Source organism: Alexandromys fortis, unplaced genomic scaffold (assembly GCF_014885135.2).
Source record: "Alexandromys fortis isolate MF-2015 unplaced genomic scaffold, M_Fortis_MF-2015_v1.1 scaffold_73, whole genome shotgun sequence".
Taxonomy (NCBI): domain Eukaryota; kingdom Metazoa; phylum Chordata; class Mammalia; order Rodentia; family Cricetidae; genus Alexandromys; species Alexandromys fortis.
Genome location: NW_026067959.1, coordinates 6,415,910 through 6,437,762, shown reverse-complemented (window position 1 = coordinate 6,437,762; position 21,853 = coordinate 6,415,910).

The following is a 21,853-nucleotide window of genomic DNA, read 5'->3' as shown; positions in this document are numbered from 1 at the left end:
CAATTGATTAGACAGAAGTTGTTGCATTTCAATCTGATTGATTTTCCTATTTCTTTTTATAAATTTTGTGCGGGGACATCAGAAAAATTCTTAGGAACAGAAAAATGTAGCACAAATCTTTGAATTATTTGTATTTCTATTGCAACTTTATGCTATAAGTATTGTTCTGTGATCATTAGATAATAATTATTAACTCTGTCTCTGACCCTATATTGCAAATAGTACAGACATAGATATACAGAAAATTATTAACTAGCTCCCCTTTTCTCTGAGTCAGAGTACCTTGGATGCTGTCCTGTCGTTTCCTATATAGATGGGATATACTTAAACTTTTGATCTTGCCTCTGCCTCCTCATTACTGAGATTTCAGGCCTATGTCACAAGGTCATGCCATGTTAAAGACTGAACCCAGGGCTATGTGTATGCTACACAAGTACTCTACCAAGTGAGTTATATCCCCATCTTGTATTTTAATAATCTTCTAATGCTTAGCTTTTAATTTTATTTCTGTTTCTGTTAGGAAAGAATTATATAATTATTTCACAAGCCTAAATCCATCCATTGAAATCATCTGTAATTTTCCCTAGCATATAGTAAGAACTCAATGTCATATTTCTATAATTCTAATAATCTACATTTGAGATAGAAATATATGATATAGATAACACATCGACAATATATGATTATGAAGTACTATATTAATATGTATATTTTTATGTAGACATCTCTACATTGGTAGAAACCTAGTGATAGAAGCTCACTGAAGAATCGTTCTCTTCTCCCTGACCCCTGTAGTGAGTGTTTGTGTATGTGTGTAAGAATGAGAAAGGAACAGGGGTTTCTTGCTACTTCATCCACTGTATGAAGAAGGCTGGGAGGGAAATAGACTTTAGACTTCATAAAATGTTAGCTAATGGAGCTGAACTAGAAACATAAAACTGATGTAGAAAGCCTTTTGGTCATGACATACAAACAAAAATCACATGCCGTGCCAGTGAATAGAAGCATGTAAAATATACAATGGTTACAAATTGGACAGAAAGGAGAAAAGTACCTATATAATTAAACACCAGGTACTGGACAGTTTATAAAGAATAAAAGTTTATTTGGTTATGGAAGCTGTGACATCTAAGAAAGTGATTCCATAATCTTCTCAGTGCCCAGTAAGGATGTCTGTCCATAGTAGGGATGACACACAGCAAGCTCAGCAACTTAGGTCCCCAATAAAGTCACTCAAGACATCATGGAAGCTGCATCCTTGTGATGTCACCTCATCCAAATTAATTCCCTAAGCACCTTGATTCAAATACAATTAACAGAATTAACATATAACTCTGGGGATTAAGTTTTCATGTGAAGTTTTGAGAGACCAAGTATCTCACCCATTTCATAAGGTTAGAAAAATGGAGAAAGGCCCTAGCAAGGAAGGCTGAGGATGAGGGATGGGGGCAGGGAAAACCAGGACAAGATAAAATAAAGGGAAGTATAATCTACGTAAACTGTAAACATGAAGTCAGATCTTTGACTCTGCATTATTACATTCCAACTGGCTGAAAGCCCTACACTAAGGTTCAGAGGCTTCATTACAATGAATTAGAAATGCTACTTGGGGTAATAGTTCCCAGTTAAATGCAGCCCCTTAATGAGGAGGTTAGAAGACTATAGAAACAAGAAGCCTTGAGATAGCTCCTTCATGCAGGGAATTTGCATGAATAATAACTCTTGATTACCAATGGCCTTGCTTCTATACTGGAAATGATACAGAGCTGTCTTTACAGCAGTATAGATTAAGACTTGGCAGGTTTTCAAGTGGTTTCTACCACCTAATATTTTACATGACCGCAGATCAAACTTTCCTTCTTCTTTTCGTAAATAAATTTATTTATTTAATTTCACGACCCACCACAGTTTCCCCTAATTCTTCTTCTCCCAGTCCCTCCCCCATCACCCCTCTGTTCCCAATCCCCCCAGTCTACTCCTCCATTTCTGTATAGGAAAAGGCAGGTCTTCCGTGAGTATCAACACAACATATCATATCAAGTAGCAGTAAGAATAAACACCTCCAGGCTGGAGAGATGGCTCAGCAGTTAAGAGCACTGGCTGCTCTTCCAGAGGTCCTGAGTTCAATTCCCAGCAACCACATGGTAGCTTACAGCCATCTATAATAAGATCTAATGTCCTCTTCTGGCATGCAGGCAGAATACTGTATACATAATAAGCAAATAAATCTTAAAAATCAAGCACCTCCTCATGCATTAAGGTTGGGCAAGGTAACCTAGTATAAAGACTAGGGACCCAGGAGGCTGTAAAATAGTTGGAGGCAATGCTGTTCCTACTATTAAGTGTCCCACAAGAGGACCAACATCTTTAGTCATCAGGGAAATGCAAATCAAAATGATTCTGAGATTCCATCTTATGCCTGTCAGAATGGCTAAGATCAAAAACACAAGTGACAACTCCTGCTAGAGAGGATGTGGAACAAGGGGAACACTCCTCCATTGCTGGTGAGAGTACAAACTTATACTCCCTCTTTGGAAGTCCGTGTGATTTCTCAGAAAACTGGGACTTAACTTACCACAAGACCCAGCTATACTGCTCTTGAGCACACACCCAAAGGATACTCAGTCATACCACAGGGATGCTTGCTCAACTACATTCATAGCAGCTTTATTTGTAATAGAAAGAACCTTGAAACAACCTATATATTCCTCGACTGAGGAATGGATAAAGAAAATGTGGTACATTTACACAGTGTAGTGCTACTCAGCTTTTTAAAACAAGAACACCAGAAACTTTGAAGGCAAATGGATGGAACTAGAAAATAAATTCATCTTGAATGAGGTAACCAAGACTGGGAAAGAAAAACATGGTATGGATTCACTCATAAGTGGATATTACCTGTAAAATGAAGGGTAACTATGGTACAATCCTCAGACCAAGAGAGACTAGGTAACAAGTGGAGTTCTTCCTTTCTCTCTTCTCTTCTCTTCTCTTCTCTTCTCTTCTCTTCTCTTCTCTTCTCTTCTCTTCTCTTCTCTTCTCTTCTCTTCTCTTCTCTTCTCTTCTCTTCCTCTTTCTCTTTCTCTTTTTCTTTCTCTCTCTTATGGCATATACATTTTTTAAAAAATTGAAAATGGACTCTCCTTTCATACAGTATATCCTAACTACAGTTCACCCTCCCTCTACTCCTTTGAGCCTGATGTTTTTCCAGGTCTACTCCTTCACCCCCTTTCCCTTCAGAAAAGAGCAGGCCTCCAAGTGATGGCAACAAAACATGTCCAAACAAAGTACAATAAGATAAAGCAAAACAACTCATATCAAGGCTTAGTAAGGCAATCTAATAGAAATAAAGAATCCCAAAGACAGGCAAAAAAGTCAGAGACACACCCACTCCCAGTGTCCCACAAAAATATTAAGCTAATAACCATAACATACAAGTAGGGGACCTGGTGGAAACACATGCAGGTCCAAAGCTTGCCATTTCTGTCTCTGTGTGCCCATATGCACCCTGCTTAGCTGATTCAGTGGGCCATTTAAAATAATAATTTGGTAGAATATCAGCCCTTCCTTTAATATTTTGCCCACATTTTGATATAGAAATATCAAAGGTACAAATATCAGCCTTTCTTTATATGATTACTTAGCCTTAAAGTCAGAGAATTTACATCTTTCATTTCTGGAGCTTCCACATAAAACGAGAAAATAAACATGAAAAGAAGTATTTTTTTTCAGATGAGCAAATAAATATCAATTGCAGTATGCTAATGACACAGAAACTGGAATGCTACAAAAAGATGGAACTTCTGTGATTAAAATTGTTCGTTGTATGTGTGTTTCTTGTACGCACATTATCAGAGCTGACCTGGATAACAAATTGTGCTCTTGCCCGGGGAAGAACTATTTCTTCTGTTTTCAGAATTCCTTAGTTTCCTGTAGTTCCTTGTGTATGAGCCCTCAAGGGCTCCCCTTCTTTTATTTATGTTGCGAGCAAAATATTGATAGGCATACAGTAGACACTATTGCAATTCCATAGCCTCTTGCTTACCATCAATATTCTTGTGAAGTCATACATTTTCTTTCTTTCATAGGTTCTTTCTTTCACTCAAGGGAGCTCTTTTTCTAATTCTACAAAGCCAGTAGAAAGACCCAATCCAAAGCTAAATTCTGTAATACTGGTGGCTATGATGAAGCTGAACTTGGGCATTGTTAAATACTGCACCTTATTTTATGATTAAAAAAGACCAAATTGATATTTAATCACCTGACATCTGTGCCAAGAGCACACTGCTACACCAGGAACACTTGTAGATTGCAAAGCAATATTTGCAGCGAGATGTAGCCTGGATCGGCATTTCCATGTTTTGTGTACCTGCTTTTAAGGAGCGATGTTGAATAGGCTGTTTGATATGTTAGCTGAATGCAGCTGTTTAGATATTTGTTTGGTCTGCTATTGCATTTTTCATTAAAAATATGTGGTTAACAGCAGCCAGCCTGATTTGCATGTGTGTGTTTCTGATTTGTTCACCGCTATGCCTCCCGTCTCCTACATCTTAATCACACCCAGGCACCCGCCCCATTGCATTACCAGAAGGGAAGTGATGGACATCCTTTGACTCTCTTCATGACCCCCTGATAATCCTGTTTCACACACAGGCTCCCTGCTGGAGGAAACACAAAAGCTGCCACTGTAGTTCTTTACTTCCAGTCGATATTCTGACAGACTTGATCTAGCAAATTAGTATGCTGCAGTAGGGGCATGACAAAAGACCCTTTTGACACACTCTGAATCAATACCAAGGCCGACAGAGAGCCATTTCACCGCAGTTCTGTTATTTTTTCCCCTTTTGATGACCCTTTCCTTTTTTCTTCAGCTTATATGACCTTGTCAGATTTAAAAACATTATGCTGGAAAAGTCATCCTCGCACACATGCGTGTATGGGTGCATATGGACATGCATACATACGCATGTGCACACGTATACACACACACATCACATACAGCATTCCAGAATCACTAAAGATGTTATAAAAAATGAAGCTTACAAAAAATTTCTATCCAGGTATCTAAAAATGGTCCTTAGTTTTCTAGGAAAATAATAAAATGTCTTAAATATCTATATATGCTTGTGAATATAGTTTACTTTGGCCTGGATAATTTTTATTTCATATTTTGCTTGGATATTTCTAGATTACAAATTTTAAAAGCTGTTAAAAATCAAACAAACAGTTTTTTTTAAGTTTTATATTTCAAGTTGTTTATTAGTTGTATTAACCACTACTTCCATATATAAGACACTTTGAAGTCTACTGTATTTTTGAGTTTAATATCATCACAGAGAAAACTTCAAATAGTTACAGAAAAAAATGGTATTAACAATAATGTAAGTTATCCTGTTGTTGCAATCAAATTTTATTATCACCATGCACACTGGGAAAAGATAGTCTCACTTCATATACTTAGTGCATGAAGCATAAAATATATCTTATCTGCCCCATGTGTGATATTGCATTCATGATTATCAGATTTTTGAAAAAATACATATTTAGCAAAATATTGATTTTCTATAAAGTTTAACATACAAGACCACTTGTTAAATATAAATGTCAGAACTTTATTTGTATAAGAAAGGCATAATTTTGCATGTTATGGTTACCAATTTTTATGGGTTTGGGGCAGAGTAATGAGGATAAGACTCAGGAATCTCATTTGGAATAGAAAAAAAGATAAAGATAGGATAAGGCAAGAAAGTAGATTATTGTTCCTACTTGTAAATTAAAATAGTAATTATCAGTTTAGATAATTTGCAATGGTATGAATTCTTGTATATTGATATAAGTGTAAAATTATTTTCCTATTCCTGTTTACAATAACTTGTATATTGTTACAAATTCAAAATTGTATTTGTCATATTGTATATATGTTTTTACTTCTATTTAAAGTATCTTAAAAATTATTTTTTGTCATATTGTATATATGCTTTTACTTCTATTTAGAATATTTTATATATTGATACAAATTAAGGATATTTTGTTATATGGCACTATACATTTCTACCTTTGATTAAGATATTTTTTTTTTGTTTTTGTTTTTCGAGACAGGGTTTCTCTGTGGCTTTGGAGCCTGTCCTGGAACTAGCTCGGTAGACCAGGCTGGTCTCGAACTCACAGAGATCCGCCTGGCTCTGCCTCCCGAGTGCTGGGATTAAAGGCATGCACCACCGTCGCCCGGCTGATTAAGATATTTTTTATGTTGTTACAATTTCAAAGTCATTGTTCTTATACTGTACATCTGTTTACAGATTATTTATTTTTATAATTTGAAGCCTTAGTCTTAAGCTATATCGGTTATTAATAATTACAGGTTAATAGTCATCCATATATGAAACACTTATAAGCTATATTTGTTAAACTTTCTAGCTGCACAAAGATATATTTCATATGTATAGGTGATCTTCAAACCTTTCAAAGACCTAAGAATATGGCATTTCAATGTTTTATAAGAATTCTGTTGATGTGAGACATGACTACTCCTGGCAGCATCAATCTATTCTCGAGACAATAATGGGAACTAAAGACATTTCATATGGAACTTGCTTTCCTCTTGGCAAAACTCACCTATTGGGCAAAGAACTGCCCTTATTTTGACTGCTGACAGTAAGCACACTGTCTAGTCTAGACAAGCAGGATATAAGAAATGGCAACCGTGGGACCTTGCCAAGAGAGGTTAGGACAGTCTTTCAAATTTTGTTGCTTCTGAAAATGGCCTTTCAGATATTCTAGGTTTAAAGCCAAAGTTGGATGTTCCAATGTTACAGAGTAAACTTTGGGTGACTGTCCAAGCAGCCAGCTGTTTTTGCCATTTCTTGCATCTTTTGGAAGACACTTGCTTGCCTGCTTATGCATATAATGCGATTTTCTACCTCAGGTCTTGATTGGGATTGAAGACTAGATAGTTATAGTTACAAGAGTTACAATCTTCTCATATCTTTTCTAAGGAATTATTACAAGACTTGGACTCTTCAGAATAGGACAGCTATTAAGTTGTTACCTGTGGTCTGGATATTTAGAAGGTGTTTATTGCTTGATGCTGTTCTTTTGTTGTAGTTTTAGTTTTGTTTGTGTTATTACTTTTTCCTTCTTCTGGACAATACTTGATGATTGTTCTTATTGTGTATAGTTTTGAATTAGGCTTAGAACTTCCTTATTCAGAAAAAAACAGGAAAAAACAGGAAGTAGACCCCTTTAGCCAATGATATTTGTAGGTGACTTGCCATAGGCATGGTTTTTTCTAAGTATGTAACCTGATAAAGTGGGAAAGGAGCACATGCTTGCTTTCTTGGTGTGGTCTGAGCTAGAGCAGTCAGTGGGAGAGGCGGCTTGCAGTTGGTGCTCTTCACTCCAGGGCAGAACAGTTGGATAAAGTCAGCTAGATCAGTGACTACATCTGTTTTTTTCTGTATTTGTGAGTTTGTCTTTTCATTGCACCCCTTCTTAAATTGGTTAATAGACTTTTGTGGGTTCTAGAATCAACGATTGGCCTAAAAATTGTGTCTTATCCACAGTGTTTATAAGCTCCACAATGGAAGAATCAACTGTTAGCATCATAGCTGTTATCACAGTATCTATAGTAAACATGGCACACAGGAAAATATTTAGCAACACTTACTCGGAGTCCAATTAGTGTACACACCTGCTGTCTTACCATTATAAGTAAAACCTTGGAAGTCATTCTAGATGTAGAAACACTGTCTTCTACTGGCAACAAAATCCTTTTCTAAAGAAGATGAATTGTTGATTTCTAGTGTTTACCTGGGTGCGTCATACAAGCTGCTTGACACTTTATCACCTTCAAATGCAGAAATCTTGTTACCTCAAATACAACAACTCCATAGACTCTAATCAAACATAAAACCACTTGTGTTAAGCCTTTCTAGAGGCTTAGTGGGAAAGTCATTCAAAGTAACTCCAACTCCTTGTCCACTTTTCTTAAACAAAGCAATGCTTGGATCACAAATGGTCTCCAAGTCACAGCTATCTTGAGAAAAATTTCTGCTCTTCAGATTTACTGTATGAGTATTAGCACAGACTGATTCATGAGTGTCTATTGTGCTTGGCATATAACTGGATGGTATGTGATAAATCACATTTGTAAGGCCATCAATTACACAAAGTTCACCATGAAGCCTACATTTGCTGGGTCATAAAATTTTAGAAATATGTTTTCACTGAGAAAACCATTTTTAATAAAATTTTATGTAATTGAAGCTGTGCAGACCCAAGAGGACATACATCTGCATGTGTATATGTTATTATTTCACTTTGTTTATTAATTAAAATACAATGTTATGAAGATAAGTAAAATTACTTACCTACTATGCTTTCTATAAGATACAAATATTTTAATTTGCATAGTTTTTGGTTCAAGAGCACTCACAATTTAAAAATTAATAGTGTTTAATGTTATGACATTTTATATTTGTCATGCACAGATAGATACACATATACACATCCACACACATTATCACAGCAGATACAACAACATGACTGTTCTACTATAGAGAGATGATGAGATTCTCTTCTAGACAGCACAAAGCTTTGACTGGAATCCAATTGCTCTAAGGAGAACAATCCGACAACATAGGGTGATGCTCAGAAGGGAAGAATGTGTGTGTAATGTAATCCAGCAGAAATCCCCAAAGTGATCATCAAAGATCGCTGTAGCTCACTTCTCTCCCTTAAGCACTAGGCTTTTTTTTTTCAGTGTTGCCCTTCAGTACTAATATTTGATCTATTTTTTGAAACAGATATTTGTGATATGATCTCATGTCCTTTTAAATTATGAAAAGGACTTATGAAAATATCTATTTTAGGTTCTTTTGCATTGTGGTGGTTTTGTACTTGAGAAAATAATCAGTTGCAAGATTATCTTTTCCAAATTCTGCAGATTTCACCATGTAATTTTACACTGCTTCCACAGATCAAATAAGTGAGGATAGACAAAAGTCAACCTCACGTGAAAAGGAGTCATTTATGTGATGGGACCTGGCTTGACTTCCATTGTCTTAAGTCACCTGACACAAGGGTTTGACTCAGCACACTGCAATGGAAACCACTGAATTCCCAAAGACATGAGCCAGAGAAGAGATATCTTCTTTCTAGAATAGTCTTTCAGGGTAAAAATCATTGTTTAGGCAAAATTTTAGAAGCACTTTCTCATATTCAAGAATAAAAGATTCCAACTTTTTTTTTATTTTCACAGAAGAAATTGTTCTTATAAAACCTAAGTAAATTATGATAGGAACAGTAACTTTTCATTAATAATTCATAATCTGGTACAAGATTTAAAAGAATAGAATGTAAATTCCTCATTTATTCACAATACTAATGAGGACACCAAAGTTCAGCCCTGATTACTTAACAATAGTTTACCCAGTTAATCTTTTAAATTTAGTTTTCCTTTAACATTTTTAAATATTATCTAACACCCACAAACAATGACTTCAGTTCTTCCAAGGTTCTTTTAACTATGGAGGATGTGTGAAAGTAGATAAAAATGCCTTGGAACTCAATGTGTCCCTCTACTTTTTGCCATGATCTTTACATTACAAAGTTTCAGGGGCTTTGTCTATAATTTGGGGGGGGGGGCGCAGAGTCAGAGCCAAGGCTGTTCTTGAATTTTCATTGTAGCAGAAGATGATACTCCTACATTCCTGTGGGAATGTAGATGTATGCCAAGGTTAAGTTTTATGCAGTACTAGAATTTTTCTCTAGGTCCTAGACTTGTCTATTTGTAGGTTCTTTGCCTAACAATAGTACTGGGTATATGTTTCATCTTGTGTAGTGGGCCTTTATATATTAATATATATTAAGATTTAAAATTTTCTTTGATCAAGAAATCCATTTTCTCTATCATGTCTTCAGGGCTGAGATTCTCTCTTCGATTTTTTGTTTTCATTTCCAGATTTTCTTCAGTTTGGGTTGTCTTTGCTGATTTTATTTTCACTTTCAGATCTTCCACTGTTTTATTTATTTCTTTTCAGTGTTTGTGTTTTCATAGATTCTTTAAGGGATTTACTTGCTTCCTCTTTAAAGACCTCTATCATATTCATAGATACTTCTAGAGTCTATTTCTTAGACTTTAGTTATGTTGCAATACCTAGAGTCTGCCATGGTAGGGTTGTTTGGCTCTAGTGGAGGCATATTGTCCTAGCTATTGATAATGTTTTTATTCTGGTGTCTAGGCATCTAGGTTTGGGAGGATTGTAATTCTAGGTTCTGATATTTTGTCTTTGTTGGGTGGATGTTTTGTTCCTTGCTTTCTGTTGCCATCTTTGGTTCTTAGGAGAGAGTGGTGTTATTTTATTTCTGATCTAACGAATAAAGATCACCTGAAGATCAGATTGTGGAGTTAGCCGCTAGTTAACCAGAGAGGCCAGGCAGTGGTGGCTTACACCTTTAATGCAGCACTCGGGAGACAGAGGCAGAAGCAGAGGCAGAGGCAGAGGCAGAGGCAGAGGCAGAGGCAGAGGCAGAGGCAGAGGCAGAGGCAGAGGCAGAGGCAGAGGCAGAGGCAGAGGCAGAGGCAGAGGCAGAGGCAGAGGCAGAGGCAGAGGCAGAGGCAGAGGCAGAGGCAGAGGCAGAGGGTCCTTTGTGAGCTCAAAGTCACCCTTGGCTACATGATATTGATCCAGTCTAAAAGAGAAACACTTCTAGGCAGTGGTGTCTCTCACCTTTGATCTCAGTATTTGGGAGTCACATGCCTTTAATCCCAGCACTAAGAAGTTAGAGACAGGAAAGAATATGGCTGGAAGGAGAGAGGAATATAATTGGGGAGGAGACATGGCATTTAGACTGTGGTTTTGTAGAGACAGCCTTTAGTCTGGGAATTCAGTAGGAACAGTCACCCCTTTGGCCTGAGGATTCAGGAGAGGTAAGAACTAGTGGATGGCTGATCTGCTTCTCTGATCTTTCAGTATTAACCCCTATATCTGACTGGCGTTTTTTTTTTTTATTATTATTAAGACCAATTAGAACATTGGCTATGTATTGCCTGGGAGGAAATTATTCTGAGAGCCAGATAGGTGAAGGTACTGGGGGTTTCAGGTAAATTATGTTTCTAGGTATTGGGAACTGTTACTTAGAAATGGGATGAGCTAGAAGGGGATGTGATGAGGGCCACAGTGGAAAGAAAAGCCGAATGTTTCATCAGGAGCTGCTTAATTCCTTGGGGATCAGGGCAACAGTGAGAAGTCACAACAGGGCGTCTGTTACAGAACTGAGGATGATCTTGGTGGGGGATTTGGAGGCGATGAGGGAGAGGGAACATCTGAAGTTTGCTCATCTGCTTTTCTGGCTGGAGATGGGGGTTGGGGTATCAGGATGAGTAGGGAAGGAGGTTGAGGGAGAATATTTGTGTGATCACCTATAGATAGGTACAGCAAAGAATGGGAGGGGTGGTCAAAGCAGGTGGTCTGTTACAGAGCTGCGATACCACTGGATGGTGGCACTTGCAGGAGCTGAGGGAGAAGGAAGTATCTGCTTCCTATGGCTTCCTGGGCCAGAGCATACTGTGGAATCCCAGGGAGGGCTCACTGAAGCTGGGGGCTGGGATAATGCAGTGAGTTCTGAGAGGGAATTTCAGGAGGGGAAGATATATATGATCCACTGGAGATGAGATCAGTGGGGGGAGTGAAACTGAAGCAGACAAGACTGGGAATGAGATGGGGGATTAGATCTGGAGGAGGTGAGGAAGAGGCCAAGGTCTGCAGCTAACCTACCTACTTCTCTGGCTGGAGTTGGAAAAAAAAGAATCTTTATGTATTACATAGATATTTATCTTGCTCCAAAGTCTTGGGGAAATCAGTCGCCGCCCTGCTGCAGATGGGTCTCCTAGGTTTCAGGGTTAGTGTTTGCTTATTCTAGCTGAGAGAGGAGAATGTGAGCACCGCTGGGAGGATAGGGTAGAGATAACATCTTGTGGAGGAGCCTATGGGATGTCTCCCCAATTGAAATAAGAGAGAATTAGGAGCTGTCTTTTTTTTCCTCTCTCTCTTCTTAGGACATTCACCATGATGATATTTCTGACATTGCTGCTGCTGTTTGCCTCAGGACAAAGACAAAGAGCAAAGAGTATAGAGAAAAATCATTTACCAAAAAAAAAAAAAAAAAAAAAAAAAAAGACATACTTGAGCTGCTGCTTCAACTACCAACCTGAACTCTGGCCTCACTCTTCATATAATTAATACAGGTCTTAACTGTACCAACTAATTTAGTTGATGAAATAAGTGAAAAAAAGAAAATAATGTAAGTGAAGAAACGTAAATAGAAATATTATAACAGATGACGTGGTGCACGGCATTCAATTCCTGAAGTTACACCTAAAGGATGTGTCAAAATCACTCACCATTTAATCTCCAGTGCTGAGCTTCTAAAGAGAACAGTTCTAGAAAATTTCATGACCTAAATTATATGTCTTTATTATATAATACAAATTACTTTGTTGCACGAGCTTTCATTATCTGCCAAACTGGTGCCGTGAAAAATTAACATTTTACAGGGGAACATGGAGCAACGCTTTTCCAGTCTGAAATACATATGAGCACATGGTGAGAAAGGTAAAACCACATGATCCTCAATACCTGCTTGTCTTCTTTACCTGTGGGTAAAGCTGACATCCTTCATATGCTGCCATGCTTATTCATGCGCAATTATGAAGTGAGCATTTTATATTTCTGGGAGCAAACATGCTCTTCTTTCTTGGTAAAACATTTACTCAACCCATATTTGCTAAAGGCATACAGCATCGTTTCAGCCCTGGAGGGACTGAGATTTGTTGAACACTTCTGCAAGGGGAGAGTTTGCCATGTTAGATGAAGAGGATATCAGGAGCTGTTATAAACTCAGGAAGGACGGTGGAATGATGCACTAAGTGATGGTGGCTTTCCTCCCTCCAACAGGGGTGGTGCACACTGCAATGGTAGCTGTCCTTCCTCCAGTATGATGCTAGGATTAGGAGAGGCAGATCTTTTCCTACAGTGTCATTGTGGGTTCTCACAAGGGCACAGGCATCCCTTCTGTCATTTCTGCCATTGCCAATGCTGGATGGCTATCTTGTTATTCTAAAATTTTCATCCTTGCATCAGTACAACCTATGTAAAGATGATGCCAAGACCTAGGGAAATACTTTATGGCTGTGTGTTTCTAGGACTGCTACTTCTCTGAGTGATTCTTAGTTGTAATCCTCAACAGTAGCCAAGTCCCTCAGGTCTCCTGAGATCTGAGCACTCAGTAGCAAAGAAGCCCCCTAGAGCCCTTCAGATTTTGTTGACAATATTTGGATCCATATTTAGCTTCTATTCATCAGACCTCTTCTTAAAAGCTAATTATAGTCACAAGTGGAGAAACTGCTAATGGTCACAGCCATTCAGCTCCATGTAGACCATAAGTAGTAGTGATACATAAACATATTTACTGAGCACTTACTCAACCTCAGACACCCAAATGGGTATATACTACTACATCAGTTGGCTTCTACAGTTGTGCTTCATGGTCATTAGTGTTATTTTAACCATGATACAGATGCTAAAACTTAGGTCACTAAGCTAAATAGTTCTCCATTATATCTTAAGTCCCTTTCTGTTGCTACAAATGCATAAAACAACTAGGTTGTAGGTAACTCCAACTTTTCAACCCAGAGATATATTTTACTGCTGTATAATTTCTCGAATATTGGATTGACAAGGAAGAAAAGGTTGATATATGGGACTGAAAAAATTCTAAATCTGAATAATTTCTAGCCTTGCTTTTGAAGAATTCTTAGTCTAGTAAGTGAGACAAGATAGCTAAAGCGGAAAGGGTTAATGACACTACTCAGTGAAGTGATCAGTGGCTAAATGTATTACCATACAAGATGATTTACAGTTGGAGAGCTCTGCATGAAGGGCACCCATACTTCATTTTGAATGAATGGGTCCAAGAAGAAGCATCCAGACACATTAACTAAAGTGACTCCCTTCTTCACTGTCAGAGTAAGCACTGTCTAAGAAACTTGATGAATAATGCTTGAACTAGATTGGCACCAAAGACCCTGAGCATCTTAGGATTCATTTTCCGAGGATGCAGTTTCCATATTTCTCAAAAGTGACTGAGATAAATAGCAGAGGATAGTGATATAAAATAGAAGTGATGAAGATCAGAGACGTGACTTGTCCTCTGCAGACGTAGGCTTCTGCCACTCTCGCACTTGCTTGTCTTCACCCCGTCACCACCTGCTCCAACTCTTCCTACTCAGTGAAGGTTTTTAAAGTCTGTCAGACTCTCACATTGATATGGACTGTCTTCTGCCTTTCCTCTTCCTTGCGTGTTTCTAATGGCCCTCATCTTTTATGTTTTATGCCAAACTTTCTCCCTTCTCCTATGAAGGACCAAAGTGTCAATCTTCATTTTCCTGGATTCTATTGCTGCTAATATCATGCCTGTGATATTAACTCTGTCCACAAGACACCTCTTAATAAGGTTTTGAGTTAAGTATTAGTGACATGATTCATCTTTGAGACTATTTTATACTGTATGAAATGCAATTTAGCACAACATTTTTTTCTGAGTTTCTTGAATCATATGTGAGGTTCAAAAAAGTGCCAAGTATACAATAACATTCAGTCTTTCTTTTGTAACGTTTGGCAGGACTTAAAGATTAAATGAAACAAGGAAAAGCAAAAGAATTAGCAATCTGCACACAGAGATCAGCTGGCATCTGAATACTGAACTCTGCAGAGAAGTCAGTTTTCTGTCCGTGCTCACCTCCCAGGGATCCCATATATTCATAGGTGGCTTTGAATGCTATTTAAATCTTACAGATTCCCATATCTATACAGTTATCTCAGAAATCTATTGTTCTTTACTCATAGTCTCCACCTAGAATCTTAACTAGGAAATGCTGATAAAGGTTCCCAAGGTAATCCACACCTTAACCTGAAACCCTAGTACACTCATGATCTCCCCCCTCTCAGTTGGCACCTTTTTCATACCAGTGTCTGTTCATGGCCAATGCCTTGGAGTTATTTTGGGTTTCTTCCACTGAGACTGCATTCATATTCTGTATAGCAGGGCATATTCAATTGACAATAAGTTCAAGTCCAAATATATCCAGAATCTACCTCCATTCCCCATGCACACTGCTGCCACCCTAACCCAGATCCCATCATCCCTACCCCAGCCCTGGAGCTGTCACATCATTCCTAGCCCTGTGCTTCTGCAGAGTATCTTCACTCTAGTAACCAGAGTGATCTTTTTAAACCCAAGTTGAATCAAGGGGTGACACATTTCTTCGCACAGACATGGCAGACTGCTCTGCTGGAGGAAGCTGCAGTGACTGCAGTCACATCCATGCCCCAGAGCAGTGATGGAATTATCCAGGAGTGTTCAGCTTGGTCTAGTGCCAGTGAGGGTCACAGGGTATACTGCAGGTTCATGGCCAGTGGCAGTGATGATTATATCTTTATGGTTATGGTTTAATGGCATGGATGGCTTTAGTCCTGACTGTTTGCAGCTTCCTTTTTCTTTCTAACTTCTAGTTTCTAACTTCCTGGAGTCTTCTACTAGTTCTGTAACCTTGGCTATCCCAACATCATTCCACAAATTCCTTTGCACTAAAACTAACACTGCTTTATGCTAAGGACTTTGGCAGGTGCTTTTAATAAACTGTTGTTTCTCCCTCTGCTTTTTTTTTTTAACTAAAGAAGGAGTAATGAAATATCACCTCTGTATTTGAGCAGCCACAGGACTAGTGATCTGCCACTTACCTATGACCAGTGGAGAGGGTTTTGTAAGAATCAGTTGATATGAATATTTTGCTCACATGTATATCTGTGCACCATGTATGTGCTTGGTGTGTATGTGTGAAGGCTAGAGGATGTTGGATTTCCTGGCATTGGAGTTACAGGTAGTTATGAGCTGCCATATGGGTGATGAGAATGAAACCTGGATCCTCTGAAAAAAGTCAGTGTTCTTAAGCCCTGAGTCATCTTTCTAGTCCCATGCATTGGCTTTTGTCTAGTCCATTCATAATATTTGCATCATTATTAGTCTTTTTAAGAACAGTATTTATCTTAAACCAAGTCTGTAACACAGAACTTTGTGATTCACATATTTGAGATGTGTTTCATTCTTACTTTTTGAAAAAGTGCATTTCTAGTCTAAGCGATTAGCTTCAGACTACTTAAACTGGCTGGTGAAAGCGAACACTGGGCCATCATCTTTTGACCCCGAGGAAGTTGTTCTCTCCAACTTAGAGGATTGAAATGAGCTCATCAGTCAATCAAAGTGTCAGCTGAGTATTTTTTTAAGCCTCTGCAGGGTCTTTAACATTGTCCTAACCCTGCCACTTGAGATATATAAGAAGCATTTAACAGGGTCACTGGCTACAAATATCTCACTCTTCAGATTATCCCCTATGTAAACTTCAAGCCAGTCCTAAAGAAAGGGTAAAAAGGGGAGCAGAAGGAGAGATAGAGGGCAAAAGGCCTAAAATATCCAATTTCTGTAGACATATATAACACTCAGCAATTCTCTTCTACTTCCTAGGGGAGAAAATGTGTAATGTGGTGTGTATGTGTGTGTGTGTGTGTGTGAAATGTGAACATATGCATACATGTTTGCATGTGTACAGATGCACATGTATGCACATACTTGGAGGCACAGTGTTGACACCAGATGCCTTCTTTGGTGACATTCTCTTTTTTGTCTTTAGGAAAGGTCTCTTGCTGCAGCAGCAACAACACACTATTTAAGTAAGTCAGGCTACCCACGGTTTTCCTGTTACTACCTTCTGAATGCTGGAATTATAGGTGGCACCATGCCAATCTGAAGTTTACCTCAGTTTGGAGGACACAAACTCTAGTCCTCACAATTTTGCAACAAGAGCTTTCTATGCTAAACCATCTCCAGAGTCCTCTTTGAGGAAAATACTAAATGTGGGGCTGGGCAGTGGTGGCACAGACAGCTTTAATCCTAGCACTCTGGAGGCAGAGGGAGGTGGATCTTTGTGAGTTCAAATACAGCCTGCTAGTTCCAAATACAGGAGCTAGTTCCATGACTGCCAGGGCTTGTTACATAGAGAAACCCTGTCTCAAAAAACCAAACCAAAACAAAACAAAAAAACACTGAACAACCAACCAAGCAACAAACCAACCAAACAAACAAACAAACAAACAAAAAACATTAATTGTGGCCACAGAAGAATCACAGATTAGGGAAAATTGTGACTTTAAAGAAATCTGTTTCAATAGCTCTCCTCGCATAGCTGTCCTTTCCAACCGGAATCTCTAGGCCTTCCTTTGCATATCTATATATCTATTCTTCCAGATTATACTCAGACCCTGGGGGGTTGCTTTTGAGTCTCCTTTACAGCAAATTAAAGACTGATGATTGTTTAATATGTTACCTACCCCAGTAGAGCCTTCGAAGCTTTCTTTACAGTCACATGGAACTCCTTTCAGATGCTAAAGATGCCCCCATGTGTGTGCAGTTTAACTGCTCAGTTCTTCTGTTTCTCACTGGCAGAGTTTTCTCTATCCCTTTCCATTTCTCTGTATCCACGCCATCTTTCTCCTCACGTTTGGCAGCTGCCCTAAATATCTGTCGTAAAGTGAAGTCAGGTCACCTACCTACAAGGAGCATCAGGGTCCTCTGAGTGGACTCAGGACCGGCTCGGTGCTTGTTTGCAGGGTGAATGCTGGCAGTGAACGTGCCATGAGATTGTTGCTTTTCCTCAAGGGTTTAAATCAGAAGGCTTGAGTTGGAATCGGAGACACCACTGTCTTTTGTCACTGATTTAGAGACACGTTTTAGTGCGACAGAAATAAACTCTTGGTCTTCTTGAAAAGGCAGCTGCTAATCCAGGTTTAGAAATGCAAAAACAAAAAAATTTATTTTCGTGTCAAAATGTTAAAAGCTGTACATATGAGGAATTCTTTCTGAGTCCAAAGCTAACTAGTGGTTGAAATCTACGCCCATTATCATTATTTTCTAAGACCTGAGAGAAAAATGCATCTAAAAATATTTCTGTTAAGAACATTGTGGATAGATGTTTGAACAGATAAAACTGCAAATCACAGTAGGTTTTACAGCAGTCACAAAACAGAAGACAAGATTGGTGTGAAACTTTGTGGAGAGAGCCTATTTGCGGATTGCTGTCAACTGTTTAGTTGGCACGTGCATTAGTGCCTCATACCAAAGATTAAAGGGCAATAGCTATGTTTGCATGTGCTAATATGTGCGTGTGTACGTGCATGTGTGTGCGTGTGTGTGCGTGTGTGTGTGCTATTTATACGTGGTCTATGTGGCTATCCCTTGGCATTCATGATCTAAGAACTCCGATTTACAGAAATCTACAGCTGTGAAGTCTCCTATATAAACAGATGCAGCATTTACATAGTACAAATGACTTTGATGATATTTTCACTTGCTCAGCTCATAAGATCTCGCTTGCTGTCAATGCTATACAAACAGCTATTGTGTGAGATAAGTTGACAAGAAAAGATTCTGCACATATTTGGTAAAAAGATGTGTTGTTCCTGAATATTACTGGTCTATGGCTGATTGACTCCATGAGTGCACAGTTCATGTATTCAGAAGCCTGCCTGCCTGTGGAGGAATAGCACACAAATATGAATCATTATTAAATGTATGTCAGATGACTGACTTCTGACATCTTATAACATCTCCAGTAAGAATCATTCTTGCCTCCAAAATTAAAAAAAATAACCTGGGTTTCCAGACACTTCATCCTTTGAGACCCTCTTCCCCATTAGAATATTAATGTGTGGGAGACTTCTTATTCTCTTACACTGGAGTCTCCTAAGAATATCATGCTCAACGCTGGCCTTCTAATTCGAATTGTATGCTGTCAATTCTATGAAAGAAAATCAGTAACACCGATTAAAAAACTCTATTGTTTTGAATTTACTTGTTTTTAATCTTTGTTTCCTTCTCTTTTCTAGAATGTCTTTTTTTCCTATATACTCAATTCATTTCCTAACACCAATTTATTTAAAAGGTTTCTTGACCTATCTCTTCATCTTGAAAATCAATTCCCATCTCTATTTCTCTCCCCACTGTTCAAATTGTTACCAACTCCTCATCTTCCTGCTTCCACCCCAAGTGCTGGCTGACACGACAGCAAGCTGTCTAGCTTAAGCATCTCTAGTGACTCTCATTTCTTTCTTCCTCTTTTCTTTTCCCTAAACCAGACTTGTTGTTTTTGTGTTGTGTCTAGCCAGAACCAGAGAATGCTTATGTAGTACCTTCTTGCTCCTACAGTGCAGGCTTCCCTCTCTTTAAAATTCATGTGGTTCCAACTAGAAGCTCATCAGCCCATAAATTTGTGACCTCGTTTTTCTTTTTTTTGAAATATGTTTTTAATTGAATAGAATTACATCACTTGCTCCTCCTTTTCCTCCCTTCAGCTCCTTGCATCTATCTTCTCCCCAGATCTTCCATGCCCCCTCTCGAGTTGCTAGCCTCTTTTTCTTTTATTGTCACATGTATATGTGTGTGACAATGTATGTGGTCAGGTATATAAATATGAGCAAATAAATACATATTTTTCCACACTGACTGCCCTCTGCCTGATTGTATTTATCAGTTTTTTTTTCAGTTTTTCATTGTCTTTTAAGTTCTGAAATTATCTATTTTTGATCAGTCATCCAAAAAGAAAGGAAGAAAGAAACCATATAAGAACCATACTAAGGTTGAGCTGCGTGTTCACCATGGGTTTGCTTTCTCCCCACACTCTTCTTCCTTTCACGACTGCTGCTGCAGTGTGGCCCATTTCTCATTGAGCTAACCGTCCCTTCCATATCACTGCAATGTCTTCCAGTCATCAGCTCTTCAGACGTCTAATTCCAGTATTTAAAATATACTAATTTTCCTAGTCTAACTGCCGTATACCTCAAATTCACAGCTCTTTCTTAAGTATGATACCATTCTCTGAAACGACACTTGAACTCAGATCCCAAGATAATCACTCTAGCCCTAGGGTATTGGGAACTATTTCAAGACTGGCATGTTTAGCAAAGGTACATACAGTACTGGCAATATTAAAAAAAAAACATTGTGCATTTTACTTCCTGTTATATTAAATCCTTTCCTGACCACTCACTGAGTACAACTGTGCTAGCTTGTGGGATTATATCATATCTGTAAACTTCAGTGGTCTCAGAGGCAAACCATCTTGGTTGCCAATCAAAAGTCTTTCTAAACGTACAATTTACATTTATTTCCATTGCATAGATTTCCCCCAATACACCAAAGAGAATCTTTGTACTACTCCTTTTGCTACATTTTGCGCTACTGTATTCAGTCAAATAAGAATCATTTTGATGCCTTCAGTTTGAGCTAGATATCAGAAATCCTTCCCCCCCCCATTATTTCCTTTAACAAGTGTTTTTCTTGACCTACATGTCTCATTATTATTATCTTTTTGCTTATAATTTTATTCAGTTACATTCAATCAAATACTGTAAATATATAACAAATGACCGAAGGGAATACAAGTATAAATCAGATGAAGATTTTGTTTTTAAGAGGTTATGATTTGGAAAGCATCCTTCAATAGTAGAACTGAGAGGCAGTGTTCCCGCAAAATTTGGAAACACTTCAGAGTAAAAAGTAGTGTCATTTCCCTATCACTTCTCTGGAGAGTCAGTCACTCTCTTTGGTTTATTTCAGGCTTTGCCTGGGCACCTCTAGTACTCACCTCCAAGGTTCTCACACTGAGGACTGCTTCTCACTGTCATGGGAGTCACACTTCTCATTTCTTAATGCCCACTGCTGAATAGGTTCTTCATCACCCTTTGATCAGTTGAAAGATGCCTTGAATTCCCCCGCCCCTGCATCTTCTGGATACACCATAGTGCCCTTCCCTTCTGTGGTACTCTTGATATAAGTTCTACTTTGTCAACAGAGAGTCTTTCATCACTTGCAAGAGTTATGCTGCCTTCCGTTCATATCATACTCACTGGTGGATGAGCCTGAGCTAATACACAGATTGTGGTTATCTAGCGGGGCAAGTGATGATGCTCTTGTTTAGCTGCAAAGAAAACATGGGATGCACACTGTGCATCGCTTCCTTATGCTTGTGCCGCCGACTCCCGAATCCACTGAGATTCACTTTATCATGAATCAGATACTTATTTTTTGCCTCCTTCATTGATGTGTTTTATTTTAAGAGGTGAAAAGAGCTAAGGGGAGATGAGATACTATTTCCCAAGAGTCAGGCTACGTTAAGCTCACTTTAGGAGATATGGCGATAAGGGAGACATGGGATGTTGTCTCGATACAAATGACAGATTGATAGATAAGAGATGATAGAAATGTAGAAATGACAGACAGACTGAGAGCTGCTAGATAAGGAATATACATAAATGTAGATATCACTTAATTCTCATAGCAACACCAGGAGAGAAAATTGATTCCAGTTTTACAAAAGAGCAAAGTGAGACAAGTTACCTAGTGTTTATAAGGCAGGCTTTGTAGGAGCTATTGTGTGTACACCGTTGTATCCAATATTCAACCGTTAACTGGTTTCCATTTTGCAGAGAAGGAAGCTGTGATGTTTGAAGGCAATTATGTTAGTATTATATTTTCATTAATTCATTGAGAATTACATACAACATATTTTGCTATCTACCCCCACTCCTCACCCCAAGTCCTACCAGCCCTGCCTCGCCTCCTGACTCCCCTCCATTTCATGCTCTCATTTTTTTTTTCACTTTGACATTTTCTTTTTTTATTTTTGGTTTTATTTTTTTTATTGAAAGAAAGAAAAAAATTTCTGCCTCCTCCCAGCCCCCAC